Source organism: Gorilla gorilla, chromosome 2 (genome assembly GCF_029281585.2).
Source record: "Gorilla gorilla gorilla isolate KB3781 chromosome 2, NHGRI_mGorGor1-v2.1_pri, whole genome shotgun sequence".
NCBI lineage: Eukaryota > Metazoa > Chordata > Mammalia > Primates > Hominidae > Gorilla > Gorilla gorilla.
In genome coordinates, this window is record NC_086017.1 from 197530084 (window position 1) to 197552714 (window position 22631).

The 22631-nt window shown below is 41.2% G+C and overlaps 2 long non-coding RNA genes across 5 annotated transcripts; one reads left to right on the plus strand and one right to left on the minus strand.

Annotated features, from left to right (window-relative positions):
* The first annotated feature begins 280 nt into the window (after positions 1–280).
* Positions 281–5177, plus strand: LOC129532495 (uncharacterized). 2 transcript variants are annotated; one of them, XR_008678273.2, is made up of 4 exons: positions 281–384; positions 918–1057; positions 1779–2015; positions 4839–5177. It is a non-coding gene; the product is annotated as an uncharacterized lncRNA (long non-coding RNA). The 2 variants fall into 2 exon arrangements; XR_010132718.1 differs by lacking the exon at positions 1779–2015 and having other exon boundaries at positions 918–1115.
* A 9781-nt stretch (positions 5178–14958) lies between these two features.
* LOC109026179 (uncharacterized) lies at positions 14959–18387 on the minus strand. 3 transcript variants are annotated; one of them, XR_002005143.3, is made up of 8 exons: positions 18035–18387; positions 17297–17586; positions 16873–17017; positions 16353–16560; positions 15944–16001; positions 15670–15721; positions 15384–15595; positions 14959–15119 (listed from the first exon to the last, which is right to left on the minus strand). It is a non-coding gene; the product is annotated as an uncharacterized lncRNA (long non-coding RNA). The 3 variants fall into 3 exon arrangements; XR_010132719.1 differs by lacking the exon at positions 16873–17017; XR_008678274.2 differs by lacking the exon at positions 15944–16001.
* Between the last annotated feature and the right edge of the window lie 4244 nt (positions 18388–22631).

Below are 22631 nucleotides of genomic sequence, written 5' to 3' on the forward strand. Positions count from 1 at the left end.
AACAGCAAAAAGTATAGTAGATACATAAACCAGTACCATAGTCATTTATTATCAAGTGTTATGTACTATACATAAGTGGATGTGCTATACTTTTATTGTACAACTGGCAGAGCAGTCAATTTGTTTACCCCAGCATAACCACATACATGTAAGTAATGCATTGCACTATGATGTTACCATGGCTACACTATCACTAGGTAATAGGAATTTTTCAGCTCTATTAGAATCCGATGGGACCACCATTGTATATGTGGTCTGTCATTGACTGAAGCATCATTATTTGGTGCGTGACTGTAGAACTTTAAGCAATGATGAAAATGCTCTATATCTACACTGTCCAATATGGTAACCACTAGCCACTTGTGACTACTGAGTGTCTGAAAGGTGACTGGTACAACTGGGGAACTGAATTTTAAATTTTCTACAATTTAAATTAAAACAGCCACATTTATTTCATGGCTATTATATTGTATCCTATATCATATCATATTTATATATCATATCATATGTTACATAGTATATCATATTACAAATGCAGCTTTAGATCATTACTTTCCCTGGAACACAAATTACATGAAAATCTTGAGTATAATGACATAGTTACTGATTTTGCCAGAATAAAGGAAAAAATGAATGTTATTTAAAAAGCGTATAATTTATGAATTATTAATATCTTCATTGATTATTCATCCAAACACCACAGGCCCATCAACAGAATTCCCAGTATATGCGATAATAATTATGTTCAGTCATCGTTGACGTTTTGTCAGCTTTCAGCCAATTAGAAACTTTGAACTTTACTCGTATTTTTCTATCTAATCATTATGAAGATATATTTGTCAAGGAAGGAGGATAGAAAGCATGTTGTTCAACTCTTTGTGATTTAGAACTGTTAAATATAGTCATATGATACGCAGGTTCTGCTTGAATTCTTGCCCTGGTTCTTGGTGAAGGATCGGCCTGCTGGATCTGAGTCATCCACCTATAAGAGGGACAACACCACACATTGGTCACTGCTCTCAAGCCCCTGGAATACCACCCCACTTGGCTTCTCCTGGTAACAGTGGCTGCCTTTGCTTGCCTGTCTCCAACTCCTCCCAAGAGCATTGCTGACTGTGAGCTGTACCTTTGCATCTGCAGGGGCCCTTCCCATCTGTCTAATATTTGCTATCAGTGAAACAGAAAAACCCTTGGGGCACTGTCAGGGAGCATTCTGGCCCGCAAAATGCCTACCAACCACCATGCCGTTCTCATTCTTGCCATTAGCAACCTTCTCATTCTCTACATCATCAGCGTCCTATGTGCACTCATTCTAGAGGGCCAATAATTCTCACGGATTACCAGTGTGGACTTAAATTATTTTTATTATAATCTCACAGTACAAGTAAAAAAGTATATGCCTGTGGTTTTTGTTCAGTTATAAAGTTCAAATAAACTTTCTAGATTAAATACAAACAAACTACAACACTGATCAAAATAAAAACAGCAACATTAATTTAATGTGGCAATGTCTTGTGGAAAGCAAATTGCCAGTGTTGAAACAGTAGAAAGTTCTTAATGTCGGTTTTTTACTGGTTGTATTTCCGCATTTTAAATTTAGTAACACTTACACAGAGAATGCTGTATATAAAATCATATATATACACACATATAAAATCATGGTCCACTGCAGCCTTGAACTCCTGAGCTCAAGTGATCCTCCTGCCTCAGCCTTTGGAGTAGCTGGGACTACAGGCACATGCCACCACACTCAGCTAATTTTTTAAATTTTTTTGTAGAGATGGGCTCTCACTATAGCCCTGTTCTGGAACTCCTGGGCTCAAGCCATCCTCCCACTTTGGCCTCCCCAAAATGCTGGGATTGCAGGCGTGAACCACCACATCTAGCCTAAAATTATATTGTTAAAAGACTTCGTTTCTCAGTTTGGGATAATCAGAACTCATAGTTCTGATCTCGACTACCAGTTTTAATGAGGTACTTCTTTCTAACTCCATCAGCTGTGTGGCTATCTGCAGGTAAGGACTATGTTACAACATTATCTAAATTGGGCATCTAATTATCTAAATTATCTAAATATCTAAAATGGGCATAAAAAATGGGCATCAAATTCCATTAGATGTCTGGACTTAGAAATGGAAAATTTTTTAATTGAATATTTTTAAATATCCCTACTGCTAATAAGTTGGGAGCCATGAAATAAGCTCCTCCTCTTCCATGAATGTGGTCTTGGCCACAGCCCAGTTTCTTATCAGTTCAGTCTCCTTGTACTTCCATGCACTTTCCTATTTGCACTGCTTCCAAATGTGATACCCACACAGCCAGACACCATGTCACGTGGGCCTTTAGGCATGTGGCACTGTTCAAACTGGGAGGTGACCTGCAGTGTGTTTGTACACATGTATTTTAGTTTATCATAAAGATGATTACACAAAATTTATAAATTCTTAGGAAACCTCAAAGTATCCTTAGATAAGTGGTTCTCAAAGTGTGGTCTGTGGATCCCTTGGGGTTCCTGAGTCCTGCTACTGGGATCTACGTGGTTTGCAATAAAACCAAGATGTTATTTGCCTTTTTCATCCTGTTGACATTTGCACTGAAGGTGCAAAAGCAATAGTGGGTGTCTTAGATTTTTCAGGTTGCTATAACAAAATACCTTAGATCAAGTAATTTACAAACAACAAAAATATATGGCTCACAGTTGCTTGCAGTTAATCTGAAGTACAAGATGAAGGCTCTGGCAGAGTCCATGTCTGCTGAGAGCCCATTCCCCAAGGATGGAAACTTTGAGCTGTGCCCTCCCATGGCAGAAGGGGCAAAGCAGCTCTCTTCAACCTCTTTTATAAGGGTGGTGAATATGAATTCTATTCATGAAGTGGGCAGTTCTTATGGCTTACTGATTTCCTGAAGTACCCAACTCTTAATACTATCACATTGAGTATTAGGTTTCAACATATGAATTTTGGGGGGACACCAATGTTCAGACCATAGCAATGGGTGAAACTGCTGGAATCTGAACACAGCACCAAACTTACAGAAGGCATTATGTTCTTCATCATCATGCATTTTCTGCAAAGAAAAAAAAAAAAAAGCCATCTCAGCACTTTGGGAGGCTGAGGCGGAAGGATCACGAGGACAGGAGTTGGAGAGCAGCCTGACCAACATGGTGAAACCCCGCCTCTATTAAAAATACAAAAATTAGCCGGGCTTAGTGGCACCTGCCTGTAATCCCAACTACTAGGGAGGCTGAGGCAAGAGAATCGCTTGAACCTGGAAGGCGGAGGTTGCAGCGAGCCGAGATCGCCCCACTGCACTCCAGCCTGGGCGACAGGTCAAGACTCCATCTTAAAAAAAAAAAAAAAAAAAAAAAGCCAATTTTATTTAATGTCCATGATGAAGCGGAAAAAAAAATATACAACTTTATAATATTCTAAGCAACAAAATGGGAATTACATGCAAAGCACTTCTGCTGCATACTAAAGTAAGATATTGTCTTGAGGACAATCACATATGAGATTGAGTTACAGAGCTAAACCAGCTGCTTTTTTTCATTGAATACCATATTTACTCTTAAGAACGATTAACACACACGATGGTTGCTCAGACTTAGGGGTTTGGCGCACAGTTTTCCCAGAGATGCGTTAAGTGAGCCCAATAGTTTAGGGAAAACAACCCGCAATATTTTTAGCAAATGATAAAATGCAAGCTTTCAAGTAAAAATTAGAAAACCTATATCCATAAGTTTAATAGTTTCTAAATATTTAAAAACTTTTCTGATAAGATGGTAGGGATATTAATGAATTTATCTTTTTTATATACTGTAAGGAAATGTGTCACTATTTGGCAGATTTATGGAACTCAGTAAACCAATATTTTCCGGGTGACCAATGCATATTGTTACAAAACCATGCATAGTAAAATATCTATTCAAAGTGCAGGATAGACAAATGGATTTTAATGTAACAGAGTATGAGAAGTTTATTGGCATGGTTTCAGACTCTGTTGTAATTAACTTTAAAGAAACTATCATTTGTCAAATTTTGAAGAAGTGTTAAGAAATATCCACAATTACCTGAAAAGGCTTTTAAAATACTCTTATTTTTAACCTACTACATATCTACGTGAGGCCAGATTTTCCTTGTATATTTCAACTAACCAACATATTTCACAGATTGAATGCAGAAGCAGATATAAGAATCCAGGTGTCTTTGATTCAAGCCACACATTAATGAGATTTGTAAAAATATAAAACACTGTCATTCTTACGAGGTTTTTGATTTAGTAAAAATTCAGGGTTTTTTTGGTAAAATATGTTATTTATTATAACATATAATGGGCTTTTATTATGATTAAATTATTCATCCATTATTTGATAACCTCAGCAGATATCAAATAATATTATGTATTTAATAAATCAATTAATAAATTAAATAAATTACTAAATGTTAATTAATTTAATTAATAAATATTTTAATTTCCCTTAGTTTTAATTGCTAATATGAGAATATCAATAGATACAGCTTAAGTGGAAGCTGAATTCCTAGACACACCAAGTGTCTACAGTCAATGTCATGGCCCTAATTGGCATAAACAAAGATTGTGCAAACTAGAGTGATATCTGGGAAGGCCTGGATGAGCCTATGATTAGAAGATCCCCAACATAGCTGGAGTTACTTCAGATAAATCCTCGCCATAATATTATTATTATTTGATAGCTGCAGAAGATATCAAATTAATTTATTAAATACATAATATTATTATTTGATATCCGCTGAGGGCCCTTTCCCCAAGGACTATTATCATTTACTAAATGAATTAATAAATATTTTAATTTTTTCTAGATACCACCCACATAAACAAAAACTTTTTGGGAGTCCTCCAGAATGTTTAAGAGTTATCTAAACTATTGCCTTTAATGATCAGGAACTCCAATTTGAGAAGTGTTACCCTACGTTAAGCCAACAGCAGCCTGGCTCCTTCATGCTGTGCAGTATGGGACAGAGCTGGGTCCTTGTTGTCATCAGCCAGACAAGCACACATTAAAGCCCACCTTAGCGGTTGGCATTAGAGCTTTAAAAGCAGCTCCATCCTACCATGCTGTCACTCTACTCAATCACGTGATCTTAACGACCAGATCTACATATCCTCCCTCCATGCCCCCTCCACCATCCCCCACCAACAAATCCAGTAATCTATCTCTGTCAACAGTCCTGCAATGAATTCCTAATAAGTTTTTCTCTTCCCTGGCCTGCCGTTTACGTAGTACCCTGGATGAATCTATACTTACTCCATAGTAAGTAGTACCTTGGATGAATCTATACTTGCATCCAATGGAAATGAGAGGGATGGTGCAGAGTTATCCGAAGTAACTCCAGCTGTGTTGTGGATCTTCTAATCATGGGCTCATCTAAGCCTTCCCAGATATCACTCTAGTTTTTACAATCTTTGTTTTTGACAATTAGGGCCGTAACATTGGCTGTAGACATTTGTTGCGTCAGGGAACTCAGCTTCCACTGAAGTTCTGAAGTTAATCAGTTTCTGATCTTCTGCAACTATCTACAAGAAGAAAAATCACCAGGAAATAGTGCATCCTGAAAGGAGTCAAAGTTTCCTTATCCAGCTGGAGCAGTGTGATCTTGGGCCAGAGTCAATTCCTTGCCCAACAGACTTCACTTTGAGCCATGAGAAGCAGCCTACTTACCCTTACCTGGACACTTCTCCAAAACCTGTGAAATGGCCTCTGTCACTGCCTCAAAGCCTCATCCTTGGTGGGCAACTCACCTGGATCCTGAGACCAAAATATAGAGCTTAATGAACTGCTCCTCTGCTGTAAGCCTACTATCTTTTCACACTAAGATGTAGATATTCTCGCCTTGCTCTACCCAGTGGTGAGCAAGGATGTTCATCTAGTTCTTACTTCCCCTGAGAGCCTCTTGCAACTTCACTGTTAATAGAAATCACTCTTTTATGCTTGCAAAGCATATCCTTATCCTTTGGTATAAGGAATTTATACAAAGATGCACAGGATTGGTGGGGTAACAAGAAAAGTCATTTCCCTAACTGCTTGCTTAATCTGGATCCAAGTACTGCTAAGACAAAGAAGTACAACAAATTTAATAGGAAACCAGAACAAAACCCTAAGAACGAACGCTCAAGGTTGTTTGGGTTACAACCTCAGCTTGAGAGATCTGCTCTGGCATTTATACTTCCTAAAATAGAGAATTTGAGTGAATGAGGTGGCCACCACCCAAATGAAGTGCCTCAACTGGGAAGAGATTCACGCCAACCTGCTAGGGCATGGTGTTTAGCCTTTCTTATATTTAGTCAATTCATGGGCTCATCATTTGGGGTGAGGTCATCAGGATGGTGCCACTCAATTCACTTGGCAAGAGCCACAGCAACTGATGTAGGAGGAAGCCTGTTGGAGTTTCTCTTACTAAAGGGCACCTGGGGGCCAAGGATACATGGAGCCTTCATGAATTAATGAATGAACCCCCTCAACTGGCTCAGTATAATTATTCTCAGGGGACATCTTTATATTCTCTTACAGTTAAAGTCCTGGTGGGGCTAGCTTTTCAAAATAATGACTCCAATTTTGAGGCAGTTCAGAGAATTTAGTGGATTGATTTTTCAATATCTCTGTCTGTTACTGATTAATTTGTTGAGAGTGAATGTAGGCATCAGCTCTAATTTCCTTGAACAGCTTTTATAAGTGACTTACATGTATAAAGGGCATCCTCCAAAACCATTTTAATTTTTAAAGATACCAAACAATTTGATAATTAAGTTCTATAAATGTGGACTAGTATTTCCCAAACTGTGCCCTCTAGGAAATGCTTCTAGGAGATGTTAATAGGTACACAACAAAAATAAGTGAATGAAAGAAAAATTTTCAATCCATTGTCAGAAAACTTTTGAAAGAATTTGTTTACTATAGGGGACTCTTCTTGGAGATTTACTCTCCAATTAGTATATTTAAAGACCTGAGAAGTTCCATTGTAAAGAAATTTGCTTTTAATTAACCAAGCTTTTCCCAAATTTACCTTAACACAGACGATTTTTAAATTTTTCCTTATGCTTCCCCAGATCCTAATTTTAGGACATATTGATCTATGTAAATTTTAAGTCAAATGTATAATTTTGAAACGTGTAGAACTTAAATGGAACAGGATAGGGAATAAGACTTACTTTAAATCAAGTCCTCAGGAAAAACAATTCGAGATAAAAAACTTGTGTGGGGAAGTTTACTGGGTGGTGTTCTCAGGTTCAATTCCTGCAAGGAAGTAAAGACATAGCACTGGGCCGAGGGAGAATTTGAACTGTGTTCTAGCCACAACAAAGTTCTCATTCTGTCATAGGGGATCACCGAAGCTGGAATGGGCTTTTACATTTGTCCTGCCTTGAGGCAACGGGGCTGGGCATTCATAACCCTCCTTACCAGGTTGCTTCCAGGAAGAGGTCATGATCCTGGGCTGGATCAAGAACTGCTATCTTGGGTTGAGGGTAATTCTTGAAGAAGGATTCAGCCAGAGTCCCCATGTCTTAGAGAGGCCATCAACAATTCGGAGATTTAGCGCCTCATCCCTAAAGAGGGCACTGGAGGGGCTCCATGGCAGCCTCTACTTTGTGCCACTTGGATCCATTTGCTTTGTAGATTAAGTTCTGAGAACATTTCCTCCAGGATCTCGGTTGGTCATTTCTCTTGGAGAAACTTACAAGAAAAAGGAAATGGAGGAACTACAGCCTCACCACATGCAGCTCATGTAGAGGTTGCAAATGACATTCATCAGCTCCTCCTCAAGTACCATTCCAGATCCCCTTGTCCACGGGTGGTAACTTTGTTGGTCCATGTGGCTGGCCTGATGTGGTGACCAGACTTTGATCTCTGAGGGGCCTGAGCTTCATAGCCACGACTGCTGCACTTCCATTCATTACCAAAATTGCTCCCATTGGGTAACGGCAGCTCTATCTCCTCCTTATAATAGAGCCGGGATGCTGGCTCCTCTCCTTGCTTACTGTTGGCACAAGGAGTCAAACGTGACCACTGACAGCCATAGCTAACATTTAATAGGAGCCCTCCTGGGTTTCCTGGTGGAAGCATTTTTTTTGGTCTGAAAACCAGAACCTCTAAACCCATAAAGTTGAGAGTTATAGAAATGGGAAACACAAATTTCACAAGTGGGTAAGTAGTACTGATGGGAAGTGGGGCAACTCCTAATCATCTCCCTTGGTTTCTGGATTTACCTATTGAGAACACAGAACCATGAAAAGGCAGTTGATTTAGAGCAGTAGCTTTCAAACTTTTGGTCTCAGGACCCCTTTACACTGTTAAAATTACTTTAAACAGAAGCCCAAAGCTCATTGAGGGTGATAACTACCAATACTTACTGAATTAGAAATTAAAACTGAGGAAACTTTAAAATACTTCAACTCATTTGAAGATAGGGTGGGACACACTGCATGTTAACAGATGTAACACCTTCATATAATTATTATGAAGTTAGTTTTGACCTCATGGAACCCTGGAATCTCTCCTAAAGTGTCAGATTGTCCCAGAATATGAAGGAGCATAGTGAAGGACACTTGGCAGGTGAATTTTACTTGCCTTGGTTTGTAATACCTGATTCTTAAAAGAAGCTATGAAATGTGTTGATGTTTTAGTGAAGTCTGGTCTACTTTAGTGGAAGTGCTTCCTTGATTTACTCATTAATTCCTTTGCCAACAAAATGAAATGTTATTCCTCACTTTCTGTTTAATCTGCCTAATAGCAAAGCTTCTTTATGTTAGCTTTGTTACATCCTTGATTATTCAAGAAAAAAGTATCAAGTTGTAAAAGAACTTACATATTCTTTACAATCATGTTACTATCTACATTTAAAAAAATGCTATTTTGATTAAATAGATAACTAAATATCATTTTCAGGCACCCACGATCATATGTTAATCAAATGTCCAAATCTTCTCTGACAACTTTTTAATTTTTGCCTTCTCAAAATCAAATCCAAATATAGAAACATATAAGCAAAAAAAGAATATTTCAGGATATCTTTTACATCAAAATCCATTTTGAGATTCCCAGAGGGTCCCTGGAAAATTGCAAAGATTTGTTTTTTCACTTTATAAGAAGAGAGGTACTAGAGATAATTAGCGTTTTTGATATGTTACTATTATAAAGTTTCATGGGAAAAGTTGTCAAATCAGAAGAGACATTCGGTTAAATTTGGGTATTTAAAATATTTTATTAATGTAATGATTTCAGAAATTATATGATTTTGGAAAGTCCCTGGAGATTTGTCAGTGACCTTGCATTCTATGTTTTAACTTCTGAGGAAACGTTGACCTAAACTCTGTGGATTTTTTCCATATTCACCAGAATCTGTGTTGCTTTGCCTGATGATACTAGACAACAACTGTATGCTATTAGTCATAATTTCCACTATTATTTAAAATATGAACTTCATCACAGACTTAATTCTTTAATTTGACTTTAATATATTCTATGCCACTGATTTTCTTTTTTTCTTTTTTTTCTTTTTTTTTTTTTTTTGAGACAGTCTCGCTCTGTCGCCCAGGCTGGAGTGCAGTGGGGTGATCTTGGCTCACTGCAAGTTCCGCCTCCCAGGTTCAAGCGATTCTCCTAACTCAGCCTCCCTAGTAGCTGGGATTACAGCCTGGTGCCACCACGGCCGGCTAATTTTTGTATTTTTAATAGAGACGGGGTTTCACCATGTTGGCCAGGCTGGTCTCAAACTCCTGACCTCAAGTGAGTCTGCCCACCTCAGCCTCCCAAAGTGCTGGGATTACAAGCGTGAGCCACTGCACCCGGCCTGATTTTCAATTGGGGATGCATCTCAAACTTACTTATGGAGTTATATAAAAATACAGATGTCTAGGACCGATGCCAGATTTACTGAATCTCTTTTTATTCTTGATATTTTCTTAGTATATGCTTGCTGTAATCTTAGTATATTATTATATTATGTCTCGGTTATTATATCTCAAGGCTTTTCCTCTCTAAAATTATGTTCTCCTATTTTACAAATCAGATGTAACATTCACTGACTCCTCTGAAAATAGGCCTAATCATTCTTCTTAGAGACATATTGTCTGAAAGTTTATCTCAGAATGGCTTTATCATCTTGTTAGGTGTGCCACAGAAGCACTCAAATGTCTCCGTCGGTTACATTATTCTTATTATTAACTCTCATTAGACCTTTACGTTGGAAAATTATTTTAATAAATTAACCACAGACATTTTCCATTTTCTCTATCATTTAAGATACGTTTGTTTTTTGTTGTTGTTGTTGTTTTTGTTTCTGTTTGTTGTTTTTACTATTTACTCTGATGCTTGCCTGAAGATTCTGCTATCAGCTACAGGTCTGGGTTTGTGTCTCCAACAAAGAACCACCTCAAAGCCCCACAGAAAAGGACTGTACCGTATACCTCAAACTATTGACACCTCAAAGAACAGAGCTTGGGTTCAGGCTTCTGATGCATTCTGAGACACTCTCAGACCATACCAGTGGGCTGGGTCAGGATTTACAGAACTATTTTCATTTCAAGAGCATACGGGCTCATGAGATTGCTAACTCAAGATCCGGTGGAACAGAAATACTTATATTGGACTGAATAAACTGATGAGGAAAATCTTATTGCATTTATTGGTAGAGAATACTGTTGATGTTTAAACGTTCTCTTTTCCATATTTAAAAGCAAACAAGCACTTTCTTTTTCTTCTTAAACTCTCTGTAATCCGTAATGATTTAGTCGACTCTGCTCGTTCTTTTCGTTTTTGTTTTGCTTTGTTTTTTGAGACGGAGTCTCACTTTGTTGCCCATCTGGGGTGCAGTGGTGGGCTCTTGGCTCACTGCAACCTCTGCCTCCCGGGTTCAAGCAATTCTGCCTCAGCCTCCCGAGCAGCTGGGACTACAGGCACCTGCCACCATGCTCGGCTGATTTTTGTATTTTTAGTAGAGACGGGGTTTCACTCTCTTGGTCAGGCTGGTCTCAAACTCCTGACCTCAAGCAATCCACCCGCCTCGGCCTCCCAAAGTGCTGGGATTACAAGCATGAGCCACAGCGCCTGACCTGACTCTGCTCTTTTATACTGAAATGTAACATTTTAAGATGATATCTGATTTTCCCCGATTCCTCTGAAATCAGAAATTCTTAAGTGTCCTCACTTTTCACATCAATATGCTTGTTTGTATATGTTCAGTAAAAATCTGTCTTTTAAAAAAAATCAGAATATAATTAGGAAAATCAAATATACAAGCAAGGCCTTTCCTGCAATGTCACATTTGTGAATAATTTCATTTAATGGAACTTAATGGGGCCAATACTTATAAGGTCTTCCCCCAAAAAATGGCCTGGTGCCTCATTCACAGAGTCCCAGCCTTACAGGAGTAAAGGCTTGACTGAGGCTGAAAGCTTCACGGCAGGATGGCTCACTTCTGCCTGTTGGCCAGAGACCACAGGGCCTCTTCATGGGCAGCCTGGGTGTCCTCATGACATGGCAGCTGGAATCGCCTACATCCACTCATCAAGGAAGAGAAGGCAAGGAGGAAATTGCCATCCTTTTTATGAGCCAGTCTAAAAGTCACACTGTCACTTCTGCCTTATTCTATTTGTTAGAAATGAATCACTTAGGCTGGGCACTTGGTAGCTCACGCCTATAATCCTAGCACTTTGGGAGGCCGAGGCGGGTGGATCACCTGAGGTCAGGAGTTTGAGACCAGCCTGGCCAACATGGGGAAACCCCGTCTCTACTAAAAGTGCAAAAATTAGCCGGGCATGGTGGTGGGTGCCTGTAATCCCAGCTACTCGGGAGGCTAAGGCAGGAGAATCACTTAAACCCAGGAGGCGGAGGTTGCAGTGAGCTGAGATCACACCACTGCACTCCAGTCTGGGCGAAAGAGAAAGATTCTGTCTCAAAAACAAACAAACAAACAAAAGTGAGTCACTAAGTCCAGTGCACACTCAAATGGGCATAGGAGAGAATCAAGCTCTACGTCTTGAAGGAAGGCGTATCGAAGAATTTGTGAAGACATGTTTAAACCCACCACAACCACCTTCCAAAGCTCTAGCCCTTTCCATCATTCTAGGCTCCATCCTCACCTTTGGGTAATTTTATGATTTACTGGATGAAGCAGACTTATAAACAAATAGCAATAAAACGAAGCAGATTATAATTATGTACTATTGTGGAGGTACAAAAAGTGCTGGAAAGGACGTTAAATCCAACTGGAATAATCCAGGGGAACTTCATGGAGGAAGTGGCATTTGACATGAAAAAATGAGAGGATTTCGGGGGTCTAAGATTAGAAGCAAGAAGGAGCCACTGGCCAGGTGATAGGGCAAGGTGGATGTTGGTAGAGAGGCAGGAGAAAGCGTATGTCGGGGCTGGGGAGCTGAGGACAATATAGTGTCACTGAAAACACTGAAAATAAAACTGTGGAAGTTTAAAGAGGAGAACAGTGTGGGAAGCCTCATATGTCAGGGCCAGGACATCAGAAATCCAGGAAAGGTTTCTGAATAGGAGACTTGCATGATTAGACCCATGCTTTAGAAAGAACAGCCTGGTGATCCTGTGAAGATTGAGTCAGAGGGGGACAGGCATTTAATGTATTACATTATCTTAATAAACTAACCACAGGCATTTGGCAGTAGCAAGGCCCAATGGGAAGCCGTCCTAGTTGGTTGAGCAAGTGCCCTTTGACTCCATGGGACAGCTCAGAGGCGCTCCATTGTGGCTGCACATTGGAGTCACCTGGGTGTTTCCAAAACACACCGACGCTCAGTCTCCCCACCAGGGTTCTGATTTAACTGTGCAGGGTGGGTTTAGGCACCCCGGCTGGTTCTCATTTGCAGCCCAGTTTGAAAAGAGCATGACTGAGAAAGGGAAGTCAGGCTGATGTCTTCTCAGCTCCAGGCAAATTTGAGGACTACTACTCACTCTTGCCTCATTTTCTGAATTTCTCTTCTACCTTCTTCCTTGGGTCCTTGTCCTTCACTTCTGTGTATTTTTATGATTTTTAGGTTTTCCATGGTAGCACCGCTATTTTGCCTGACTATTCTAACCCCGAAAATGTTTCAAGATCTCATTAAAATGGAAGGAATCTGATCAGACTAATTCGCAGTAAGATATAAATGATTGATGACCCAGAACCCCACCTAAGGGTATTTGATTTTAAATTTTTTTTCTAACCTTAAAAAAAGAATAATTTCACACTTACGGAAAAGTTACAAAAGAGATTTTCTAGATACTCTGTTTTAAAACATATCAGTGTTATTCTGTCTCTTCACACATACACACTCATATGTACACACGCATATTTATTTTTTGGAACCACTCAGAACTAAGTTGCAAGCATATCCCCAAATACTTCTGTGTGCAGCTCTGCTATGGTTTGAATGTGCCTCCCGCCCCCCAATTCATGTGTTGAAATTTAGTTGTCATTGTGATGGTATTAAGAGGTTAGGAAATCCAGTTAAAATTCCTATGTTGATTGGACGTGGAGTCTAGGTAATTAGGATTAGATAAAGTCATCAGGGCAGGGCCCCCGTGATGGGACTGGTAGCTTTATAAAGAGAGGAAGACACACTTGTGCTGACACTTGCATGCACTTGCCTCCATGCCATGTGATGCCCTGCACACTTCCGGACTCTGCAGACAGTCCCCACCAGCAAGAAGGCCCTCACCACATGTGGCCCCTACACCTTGGAATTCCCAACCTCCAGGACTATGAGAAATACATTTCTTTTCTTTATGAATTACCCAGTCTCTGGCATTCAGTGATAGCAACTGAAAATGGACTGAGACAAGCTCCTAAGAACAAGAGCCCTCTCCTGCATAGCCTCAATACGCTTGGCCAAAATCCGTACCTTAATGTTTACACAACACACTTCTCTAATCTACAGCCTCCATTCAACTTTTGCTGATTATCCCAATATTTTTTATAGAAATACAACAAGAAGAAGACTGGGCTCGGTGGTTCACACCTGTAATCCCAGCACTTTGGGAGGCCGAGGCAGGTGGATCACCTGAGGTCAGGAGTTTGAGACCAGCCTAGCCAACATGGTGAAACCCCTGTCTCTACTAGAAATACAAAAATTAGCCGGGCGTGGTGGTGCATGCCTGTAGTCCCAGCTACTTGGGAAGCTGAGGCAGGAGAATCACTTGAACCTGGGAGGTGGAGGTGGCAGTAAGCCAAGTTCGCACCACTGCACTCCAGCCTGGGTGACAGAGCAAGACTCCGTCTCTTTCAAAAGAAAATAAAGAAATAAAGAAATAACAACAACAATGCCATCTTTCCTTTACCCCCTTTCCTTTCTGGTTTGGGATGCAATACACAACCACACACTGCATTCATTTGTTACGTCTCCTGTCTTGGTCCTGAGACTGGGCACTTCACATGTGTTTGGCAGGAATGCCACGGAAGCAGTGCCGTGTCCTCGGTCCATCCTATCAGGTGGCACACAGTGCCCACTTGACCCAAGCAGTGCTGTTAGCTTCTGTCACCAGGTGAAGATGGTTTCTGCCAGGTTTCTCATAAAGTTAGTAAGAATTTTGTCAGTAATTATTAAGAATTGTATAAGGACACACTGTGAGGCCATATAAATATTCTGACCCTCATTAAACTTTCACTCATTTGTTCCAGCATCCATTGATGATTTTTAGCTGAATCCATGATGACTATGATGGTGGCCAAATGGTGATTTTCTAACTTTATCATTTTCTTCTACACCTATTAGATGGATTTCTACTATAAAAGAGAGCTTTCCCTTCTCCTCAGTTTTACTTGTTTATATGAACATAGACTCATGACTTGCTGTTCTATTCAATAGGGAGCAATAAATTGGTAGCATTATTTATTTTGATGCCCAAATTGATGCAGGTTTGACCAAAAACAATCCCTTCAAGCTGGCTCAGAATTTTGACTTTGAAAAGAGGCCAATTTTTTATTCAAATATGTCTCCACATAGTAGGAGTAAGGTCTTGGGAGTAAACAGAGTGGAAATTTTCGGCAGCGCTCCCGATGATGATGAGCAAAGTGGCCTTTACCGTGTCAGCGCTCCCTCAACTGTTCCAGCCTCTCGAAGCTTCTTCCTCCTTCCCTGTCCTAAAATGGAATTAAATGCTGGATCTTGGAGGCACCTTAGAGATGATCAGGTCCCTGGTTCCCAGACACCGATTGGCAAGGGCTGTGTGACTGCAACCCCTGGAGAGGTAGTTTCTCAGAATAGGTGCCCCCACCCTCACACACCACTGTGTTTCGGGTTCAAAAGCCCGACCTGGTGGGATGAGCCCTTTATGTGTGTATGAAGCCACCCAGATGACTCCTGTGCTTAGCCAACACCCACCCTCCTCCCATAAACACACGCACCCAGCTTTCTTTTGCAGGTGAGAAACCAGTGACTCAGAGAGGGGAATCCGCATGCTCTAGGTCATGCTGTGAATGTCAGAACTGGGAAGTTTCTTGCTCCGTTAACACTGGCTTTTTGCCTGCATTGTGCTATCTCATTACAGTTCTTTGAAAGCTCTGAAGTTTTTGGCTCCTAACAATTGTTCTCACAGCAGTAAGAATGAGGAATTTACCTGTAGGATGGACAATGCTTAAGTCAGGTGTTTGTAAACCGGGGGCTGTCTCTGCTCATTTACTTGATACTTACATGCAGTATGTTGGTTTACTTTACGCTGATCCCCAGAGTTTCATCATTTAAACTGAAAAGAATAATAATACTTATTTATATGGCCACTATGAGCATTAATTTTAGAGATACTGTAAGCCTGGCACTTTTGCTAACTAAATATGCATTTACCACTCCCCCACCCCAAAGACACACACACACACACACACACACACACACACACACACACACAAACACACACTCCCCTAATTTCACTTAAGGAAGCACTTTCTGTTACCATTTCTCTCTCTCTTACCTACTGACCCCTCACTGACAATAACAGCAGTATGCCCTTTTGCCATTGAGAAAGACAGCTGTAAGATAAACAGATGCCATTGCATTATACATACATGTCCCCCTGAGACCATTCTGCACTGTAGCCACCACCTTGTCCCCTGGGCTATAGGAATCTGACTATTAAACAAAACTAACCTTTAAACATGTAAACTGTATCCACCCGATAACAATTCAGCCATACTTCCTTACAAATCTAGACCCGACCCAATATGTTAAAGGCTTTCTGGCACTACAGTGAAGGAAGGGAATATCTTTCAAACATGTTTATAAATACGAATAACAGTACAGGGTGCTCAAGATCTCAAGTAATCCACTGCTGACTTTTTCATTAGGTGGTCATTTGTTGAACTTCAGCTCCCTTCCAATACCTTCCATTCATTCTCTTCATCAAGGACATCTGCAGTGCACGGCAGCATCAGGGGGCAGGCCTCCTGAGCCCCCAGCAGGATTCCATTTCTCCACCTTCCACTGCCATCCGACTTGCTGATGCCCAGGCCTCCAGAGGAGGAAGGGCTATCCTTTTGTTATGAGAACAAATGAAGCTAAGAAGTGGTTTGAGGTGGGAACAGCCAGGCCCTACAGACAGAGAGAGTGGTTAATAAATCTGTATTGTACTAAATTAAATACAGCATCTTAAGCTACCTACTGGGGATGGAACAATGCAGAGACTCCTGTGTTTTTTAGTAGCATTAGCAAAAGAGCTTAGCATCGCTGCTAATTAAAATCACATCCACGTTTGGCTTCGGAATGCATAAGGCATCACAATAACTCAGCACTGAAGGAGCTTATAGTGGTTTTAAAATAAATCCACACATTCTTTGCAGTGTGCTCCCTTCAATGCAGCCTCATTCCTCTCCTCTTGAATGTGGGCTATTCTGAGTGACTCACTTATCAATAGAATGTAGTGAAAACGGTGGAATATGACTTTCAAAGATATGCTGTTGAAGACACTGCGCTTCTGTCTTGCTCTCTCTTTCGGATCATGCGCTCTTCAGGGAGCCAGCTGCCATGTCATGCAGACACTCAACCAGCCCTATGGAGAAGCCACATGGTGAGGGGCTGCGGCCTGTTTCCCACAGCCATGTGAGTGGGCCATTCCGGAAGCGGATCATCCAGCCCTCGCCAAGCTGACAGACGACTGCATCCCCAGCCAACATCTAGACTGGAGCCTCACGAGACACCAACCCGGAGACCCCACCCAGCTAAGCCACTCCAGAATCCCTGACCCCAAACATTGTGACATGATAAAAATGTGTTGTTTAAGCTTTTAAGTTGTGCGGTATTCTGTTATGTAGCAATAGATAGTTAATACCGGGCTCTTAATCTTTTCCATAGCAACCGTGACAAAAGGTAGTGCAGGCTCAGCTTGCACCTCCCATTGACAGAGAGCTTGCTTCTTCACAGGGCAGCCCCTTCTGTTGCTTGGCCAGTCTGTTACCAGTCCTGCTCACACCGAGCTGGTTTTGGCCTCTCTGTAATTTCCATCCCTGGTTCAAGATGTGCCTTGTGAAGCAAAGGTGAAGCTTCCCCTCTTTTATGTGACTGCCCTTCAGACAGCTGCAATTCGTGATTATGCCGGCCTCCTGTGTGCCCTTGTGCTGGCTAAAGAGAGAAGAAGGGGAGGCAGCACCTTTTGAGGGGCCCGGGAGAAGAGACATAGTCTGTCTATAGGAAAACAAAACAAAACAAAACAACAAAACAAAAAACTGCTTTATGCTCTCTTTTGTACTCTCACAACATTTTTCGTCACCAAAATGTGTGGGGTTTTCCCCCACATCAAGCAATTCTCTAATTCTCTGTAGACTTAATTGTAATTGAATTACAATTTAATTCAATTCTGACAGTAGCTAGAGTTAGTGCAGACCCCACAGGTTAAGATCCAGTCCCACAAGACCAATTCTCACTTCAGACATCAATCGCGAGTAGTAGGTCCCCAGGTTACCCGCAGCTTCTCTCTGACCTGGCTACATGGAAGGTTCTCGCAGCTGCCTCATTGGGTTTAATCGTTTGCTAGAATGGCTCACAGAACTCAGGGAAACACTCTACTTACATGTTTGGAAGATGTTCTTGCCTCTTTCACTGTAGTGCCACAAAACCTTTACAATTTTGGATGGATTCTAGATGTGTGAAGCAGTGTGGCTGAATTGTTGTTGAGTGGAAATCCCACTTATTACAAAGTATACAACTCGGGAACAGCCAAATGGAAGAGATGCAAAGAGCAAGGTATGGGGAAGGGGTCAGCTTCCATGCCTTCTCTGGGTGTGGACCCTCCCAGAACCTCCACCTGCTCAACAACCTGGAAGCTCTCAGAACCCAGTCCAGTCCTTTTGGGGTTTTATGGAGGCTTATTGTTTACATCTTTAGCTATTAGTTATTAACTCAAACTTCTGCCCCCTTTCCCCTCCCTGGAGGTTGGTTGCTGAGGCGGTGGGCGGGGGAGGGTGTAGTGGGACTGAAAGTTCCAACTCTCTAACCACATGGTGAGTTCCCCTGGTAACCAGTCCTCACCCCAAGGCTGTCCAGGAGCCTCCAGCCCTTGGTCATCTCACTCGCATGCAGAATGACACTTATCACTTATCACAAGGGGTTTATGAGCTATGTGCCAAGGGGTTTATCACAAGGAGTTTATGAGCTATGTGGGAAGAGGACAAATATATATTTTTTATTATATCCCAATGTCATAGCCTGGAATTAGGCCACAGTCCTTCATGCACCAATCCAAGAGGGGCTGGATTCGGGGAGAGTTTGAGAAATGGATGGCACCAGTCCTGAGCCACTAGATAACAATCATAGCAGTAACAGTAATAATTAGTGCTGACATAGCACTTAAACAGGCTGCCAGATCCTCTTCCATGTGTTTTGTATGTGCTAAGTCATTTAATCCCCACAAAAGCTCAGAATTATTGCCCCTTTTCACAGAGGAGGAAACTATAGTGCGAATAGGTTATAACTTGCCCAAGGCCACAGAGCCAGTAAGCAGCAGAGCAGGATTTAAAGCGAGGCTGCCCAGCTTCAGAATACTCCTCACTGCAACTCAGTAGTGTCTTCCCTTCTGGATCTAGCTCATCTTAGAGCTGCATTGAAAGCTGTTATAGAAACAAAAACTGCTACCATTTATTGAGCATCTGCTATGTCTCAGTCCCTGGGCTGAGTGCTTCGCACACACTAGAAAAATTAAGGCTCACGGTCAATGGAACCAATCATTTAACATTTATTTATCAAGCACAGACACTTCGCTGATCCCAGTGGGGACACAGCGGTGACTCAGGCTTGGGTCCTGACCTTAAAAATTTTTCAGTCCTGAAGCGATAAATATGTACAAAAATAGCTAAGTTTGAGGCATAGAGCAAGAGTTGCCCTTTTGGAGAGGAATAGAGAGCAATGTTATGGTCTAAATGATCATGTTCTCCCAAAATTCATGTTAAAATCCTAGCTCCCAAGGTGATGGGATTAGGAGGTTAGATCTTTTGGGGAGGTAATTAGGTCATGAGACTGGAGCACTGCTGAATGGGATTAGTGCCCTTAGAAAGAGGCCCACGGGAGCCCATTTGCCCAGTTCACCATGGAGAATGCAGCAAAAAAAGGTGCCATCTATGAACGAGAAAGTGGGTCTCACCAGACTCTAAATTTGCTGGTGCCTTGATCTTTGATGTTCTAGCCTCCAGAACTGTGAAAAATAAATATCTGCTATTTGTAACCCACTCAGTCTATATGGTATTTCATGACAGCAGCCTAAAAGGACTAAGACAAGCATGACACACGGAGAGAGCTGGGGCTATAGGGGTGTTACCTGAGTAGGCTTTATCTGAACTGGTTCTTGAAGGAGGTTATGGTTGGGGAAGGTAGAGGTGGGAGAAGGGCACTCTAGGAAAGGAAACAGGACAGGAGTTAAGATGAGAAGAATGAGGCTTCACTCTAACCAAAGACAGAATGATGAGCTAGAAAGATGGAAACACCATACTGGGATGGTTTTTGTTTAATCCTGTGCATTACATGTGATTTTATAGGAAACCATGGTCTTGAGACTGCTGTGGGTTTGTGATTTCAGCAAATCTATCCCAGGCTGGAAAAGCAGAGGCCCTGTGAGGACTTCATCTGGAGCAAATGACAACTGTCAGACCCTCAGAGCCCCCAGGACACTCATTTATCATGGTGAGAAATATTGATATTAATAAGCCCTTCTGCTTGATACAATTTCTCGTCATCACCCTCTTCTCTTACCCCCAGCTGCCAACACCACCAGTTTCCATTTGGAGAATCAAACTGGCAGCAGAGAGTCACACTTTTTGCAGATCTGTTGGACACACACACATAAATACTCACGGCAGTCATTTTATGTCTAATGAATGGGAAGTGAGGGGTAGAGGTCCTGACTGCACAGTGGGAGATTTGCAAGCTGTTTTGCTGGGATTTCCTCTCACCTGTGGGAAAGAGGGAAAGACGTGACCCTACCAGCTTCCTGCATGTGATGTCCCTGCATGCACTGGGGGCACAGTCATGACTCCGATCCCCAGGTCGGGGGAAGCCCTTTCCAAAGGGTCGGGCATGCTTTTGGGAACTTGTGCTTTCTGAGATCTCAAGGAAGAGGCAAATTCTGATTTCACGAGGGCTGAAAGTTGTACAATTTGGGGACCTTTTTTAAGAAAAAGAATATCAAATTATGAATACAAAGTGAGGCTTACAAAATTTTTTTTAGAGTGGAGGTCTCGCTCTGTCACCCAGAGTGGACTGCAATGGTATGATCATAGCTTACTGCAACCTTGAGTTCCTGGACCCAAGCAATCCTCCCGCCTCAGCCTCCCAAGTAGCTGGGACTAACAGGTGCACGTCACCACACCTAGCTCCAAGTGAGATTTGAAAGTCACCATTTATTTAGAATGATTAAAGAAATCACAACAAATTTTAAATCTTAAAAATGCTGATAAGTACCATGAATATCACAAAATTCAGAAAAATGTTTTATTAACTGCCTGACATATGACTAAAATATATTTTTCTGCTTTTCTGGGTCACACACTCTCTAGATCACTTCTTCAAATGGCAACAGTTTTGTAATAGTTCTGCAGAGAGAAGACAATTCAGTCTGACATCTAGCATGTTTGGTTCAAATTATTAATATTTTCTCATTGATTTTTTCAAAAGTTTCTTTTAGCTTCACAACTCATTATTAAACATGCCATTTAAATGTTTAGGATTGTTGTAAATTTGGGGAAAACTTAACAAAATATCTTTCCTGTATGACTGCAAGCCTTCTGCAGCTATCTCCTTAGACACTCTTTGACTTGAGAATGACTCATTGATTCATTGACCAGTTAGTCATCCCCGTTCTCATTGTGGAGATACATGAGGAGTTGTGTGTTATCCTCAGAAGAGCCAGTTTCATATTGAGACAGTAGGAAATGTAAATCTTTCTTCAGTGAGTTCATATGATTCACTTCTCTTCATTAACTGGACTATTAAATGATCTGGGAGTCTATTCACTATTATTCTATTGGAAAGTTATCTCTTCCTTTTACTGAATTACTGCTTTTGATGCGATTAAACAGTATTTTATTGTAATTCTATCCTTGATGTCTGAATAATTTCTATGTATCTCATTTCTTTTCTTTTTTGCTCCATTAACTTTTTCTCTGAAACTTCTCTGAGTTTCTGAATAAATACACTTAAAGATGACAAAAGATTATACCCATCGTAAATGCCAAAATTGGGAGTCTGTACTCTTATTTCTTTTCTTGAAATGTTCCAAAAATGTCATTCCAAATTGAATTAAAATGGCTTGTTGAGCTTTATAAACTTGTAAGTAAACACCTTGCTACTTATTTGTCTTTGAATTTCTCTTCTGAATCTTCAAAAATACATCTTTAAAATTTATTTTTATTTTATTTTATTTTTTATTTTTTGAGATGGAGTCTCGCTCTGTCACCCAGGCTGGAGTGCAGTCGTGTGGCTTCAGCTCACTCCAACCTCTGCCTCCTGGGTTCAAGTGATTCTCCTGCTTCAGCCTTTTGAGTAGCTGGGACTACAGGTGCGTGCCACCACACCTGGCTAATCACACCCGGCTAATTTTTGTATTTTTAGTACAGACGGGGTTTCACTATGTTGGCCAGGCTGGTCTTGAACTCCTGACCTCATGATCGACCCACCTTGGCCTCCCAAAGTGCTGGGATTACAGGCGTGAGCCACCGCGCCCGGCCTACGTTTTCTCAAAGATTGTTGTATCTATGTGTCAAGGCTTGAACAGATTTATAATGGTAGACCAAATGTTACCTGCAAATATTACCTGGGTGCCATAAGACACATTCATGTTAAAATGAAATTTGGGTCCTACACATTTTGAACAGAAGTATTCCTGGAAGCCATTCCTATACCAGACAGCCAGCGGAGCACGTTGGCTCACACCTATAATCCCAGCACTTTGGTAGGCCAAGGTGGGCAGATCACCTGAGTTCAGGAGTTCAAGATCAGCCTGGCCAACATAGTAAAACCCCATCTCTACTAAAAATACAAAACAGCTGGGCGCAGTGGCTTACGCCTATAATCCCAGCTAGTAGGGAGGCTGAGACAGGAGAATCACTTCAACCCAGGAGTCAGAGGTTGCAATGAGCTGAGATTGTGCCACTGTACTCCAGCCTGGGCAAGAGAATGAG